Source organism: Otolemur garnettii, unplaced genomic scaffold (assembly GCF_000181295.1).
Source record: "Otolemur garnettii isolate 467f Iridium unplaced genomic scaffold, OtoGar3 scaffold00094, whole genome shotgun sequence".
Taxonomy (NCBI): domain Eukaryota; kingdom Metazoa; phylum Chordata; class Mammalia; order Primates; family Galagidae; genus Otolemur; species Otolemur garnettii.
Window position 1 is genome coordinate 2,199,681 of NW_003852489.1, and position 3,931 is coordinate 2,203,611.

At 45.8% G+C, this 3,931-nt stretch overlaps 1 long non-coding RNA gene across 1 annotated transcript; it reads right to left on the minus strand.

The window, feature by feature from the left end:
- Nucleotides 1-757: 757 nt before the first annotated feature.
- Nucleotides 758-1,566, minus strand: LOC111727104. The gene is made up of 2 exons (XR_002774734.1): nucleotides 1,386-1,566; nucleotides 758-1,001 (listed from the first exon to the last, which is right to left on the minus strand). It is a non-coding gene; the product is annotated as an uncharacterized LOC111727104 (long non-coding RNA).
- Nucleotides 1,567-3,931: the final 2,365 nt, after the last annotated feature.

Below are 3,931 nucleotides of genomic sequence, written 5' to 3' on the forward strand. Positions count from 1 at the left end.
CCGCCGCGGCGAGCGCGGGCGGGGGGGGAGCCCCGGCCCGGCCGCCGCCGCCCCCAGTTGCCCCGACCCCCTCTGGGCGTCCCCGCTGCCGGCTCGCTGCCTGGGAGCTCAGCCAGTGCCTGCCGGCGGTGGGGTCAGGGCCCCCGCGGGGGGGCTGGGGTGGGGCCGGGGGCGGGGATGGGGCGCGGCGTCCCCCCCCGCGGGGGTGTGTGGTGCTGCGGTCCGTGGCTCAGGCAGCTGGAGCAGGGGGAGCTCAGGAGAGAAGATGGAGGACGCCAGGGTCTGGCGCTGGCCCACTGGGCACAGCTGGGCCGCCTCCCGTGACTCAGACACTGTGCCCAGCAGCATCTCATCCCTCTCAGATCCTCCGCGGAGGGCACAGGCTACGGCGAACACCTGGTATTCGAGTCCCTCCTGCACAGCACGGCCCCCACCTCCGAACTGGGGAAGCCCCTTCTACTTCCAGTCTTTCCCTTTTGGCATTTCATCCTGGGCTGGCTAAGTCCTACACACTCTATGATATACATCTCCCTCTGAGTAGCCTTCCAACTCAAGCAGGGAATCCCACTGGGATGCTGCCTCAGATCCTCCCAGTGTCGAGGGAAACACTTCCCACGCGTAGAGATGTCATTACTGGGTTATACTTGGGTAAAGGGCTGAGCTTCCCCATCCTCCCCTTCACTCCAGATAGGATGTGAAATTCTACCCTAACACCCCTCCTCTCCCGCCAAAAATAATAAAAATAACAAGCAAGAATGTATAGACTAATTATTTTAGTCCTTTAGTACAGTTGGTTTCCTTTTTCACACCCCCCACCCCCATCCCAGAACAAAAATCGAACTTCTGGTTGGACAGCGTCAGGAGATGTCACTGAGGTGACCTCAGCCTCTGTTTGCAGTTCCAAGTCTTCCATGTAGGCGTCACTGCTGCTGGAACTTTGTAGATGAGGAGCCTGTATGATGATGTCCTGAACAGTTTTCTATCCTTTCCAGAGGTAGCTACTGGGAATATCAGAGACAAGCTATTATTAAATGTCTCCAGTCCAAGAAGTCTTCTGCTGTAGGGAAACGAGAGGGCAGGCTATGTATTACTGATATTTTCATAAACTCTAGTTTTACAAAAATTCCTCAGATGGACACATTATTGCAAGATTTCAAAATCTTTCAAAACCAACTGACTCACATTTCATCCCATTTATTCCCCTACTGACACTTCTAATCAAAGTTACTATCTCTACCTTTCCCCAAACATACACAATAAAAAGAATATGACTGCAGAATTCTATGGTAATACAAACTAAAGAGATACAGTAATTTGACAGTCTGTTTCCTTTCCATCTACTACAAAAGTATACCCCCTCCCACTCTTTCCTCATTCTCAGTCACCAGAATGAAGGGGCTGGATAAGGTTGGTGTGGTTCCTTTTAGAGCTGTTTCCCCATTGGATACTGCCTGGAGGCCTTGGGGATGAATGAGAAGTTCTGCAGCTTGGATTGCTAGAAGCAGGTAACATCCCAGCAACCAGTCAGCCTAAGACAGGAGGGGACAGAAAATAATGAAGAGTTTCTGATAACATTCGCTAGCCAAACTTCTACAGTGTCCCCCCCATGTCTCCTACAGTAACCATAAATTTCTCTCTTGGAAAGATAAATGGTTCAGGATGCCTAAGTTTATATATATATATATATGTGCCAAGATAACTTGCTCTGTCCTCAGACGCTGTATGTCCTTTTATTTTTATTCAGTGCATAGCAAATCTGTGCTTCTTTCCTGCCTTAACACATTCACTTAAAGGTCTCTGTAATGCAGCTCCCCAGTTTTCTTCCTCTGCATAGCCTCTGCTCCTTTAGCTGCTGCCTTTCATACTGTGGTGAAAAGGAAGGTTCAGGATTATGAAAACCAGTACTTAATGAAGACCATTATTCTAATGACAATATTGCTGGACTGTGCTGAACTTCTTATTCTGGGATCTAGAAACTCTTTGCCCAGCAATCTTTCAACACAGCGCCTCTGGGGAGGGGTTTCCCCAGTAACAGGAAGTAGAGGTCAAGTGAAAACAGTCCAGTTCTCATTACTAAAAAGCTGAGATTCTGAACTATCACTTTTCTTGAGGAAAATAGCTCATTTTATCTCAATCCATAAGATAAAACCAGAAATCTTGATTGTTTCCCAAAATGCCCCTTAAAAAGAATTAGCAACTTTTTAAATGCAGATGAAATATTAAACACTGGGGTGTTTTCCAGAAGGAAAATAGCAAAAGTTTTAAAAAGTACTCAAAAACAACCAGTTCCAACTGTTAGAGGAATATAATGAAACCACTACAGATACTCCATCCCTAGAAGGGGCATTTCTACCTTTAGGACAACCCCTCCTGAAGCCAGCTTCCACAGACCAAATCCTGGGATCCAATCAAAAGATTACAGATGGCTAAAGCCAGTTAATTCATCTTATTACATCTTTCAGTGACTGAATCAATGGTATTACCTTTAAACATGATGAATATATGAAATGCTTGGTGTCTATCCACCCCAAGAAAGTGAGATCCCCAACTGCCCTGTTTGGATTCCTCTTCCACACCCCTTCCCTACCTCAAGTTGTAAGACCTGTCACCTAACTTTTCAGGGTCTCTGTTTCTTCATCTGGAAAATGAGAAGAAAATATCTTACAGGGCCACCTGTGGATTAAATGAGAAATGTGTATAAAATGTTTAGAACACTTCCTGAAATATAACAGATGGTAAGTAAATATTTTTATTGATGCTATTAAGTGGTTCTAGATTAACTTTGAGGCTGAGAACTCTGCCTACCGGCTCTAACCCAGTTAATTATTCCTTTCACTTCCTTTTAAAATGACAGGGTTTTTCCTTTCCCTCTCCTTCAAAGAGCCCTAAAGTAAATGGTCAAAGGGCTAATGACACATAACAAAGGAAGATGTCCATTAAGATTTGTTTTTCTGGGGCAGTGCCTGTAGCTCAGTGAGTAGGGCGCAGGCCCAGTGTACTGAGGGTGGTGGGTTCAAACCCAGCCCTGGGCCAGACTGTAACAAAAAAGTGGCCGGGTGTTGTGATGAGCACCTGTAGTCTCATTGGGAGGCTGAGGCAGGAGAATCGCCTGGGCCCAGGAGCTGAAGGTTGCTGTGAGCTGTGATGCCACGACATTCTACCAAGGGCAAGAAACTGAGACTCTGTCTCTAAAAAAAAAAGATTTGTTTTTCTGAAGACAACTTTTAGCAGTTATTAGAAAACAACAAAGGCTAGGCCTGGTGGCTCACACCTGTAACCCTAGCACTCTGGGAGGCCAAGGCAGGTGGATTACCTGAGTTCACAGGTTGGAGACCAGCCTGAGCCAGAGTGAGACCTGTCTCTAAAAATAGCTGGGCATTATGGCAGGCACTTGTAGTCCCAGTTACTAGAGAGGCTGAGACAAGAGAATTGCTTAAGCCCAAGAGTTTGAGGTTGCTGTGAGCTGTGACATCACAGCACTCTACCAAGGGCAAGAAGGTGAGACTCTGTCTTTAAAAAAGGAACAACCATCTTTACAAATAAATAAAGTTCTGTGAATAAATACATCAAAGTTTTCGATTACAGATTTAAAATCCTGGAAACAGAAAGCATCTCTGGTCTTGTCAATTTCAGGTAACTGACCTGTACCCAAGTAAGAGTGCTCAACAGACAAAAACGAAAATCAAATCTAAAACTTCATTAGAGAGTATCAGAAACTTCAAATTGGAAAGCTAATTAACTCTTCGTACAAGAAAGCAAGAACTGATAATTGACAAATCCAATAATAAAAACCAAGACTGCAGTATTTAAAAATACCAAAAATTGGCTGTGTGCCCATAGCTCAGTAGTTAGGGCACCAGCCACATACACAGGGTCTGGTGGGTTCGAACCCTACCTGGGTCTGCTTTTAAAAAAAGCCAGGTGCTGTGGC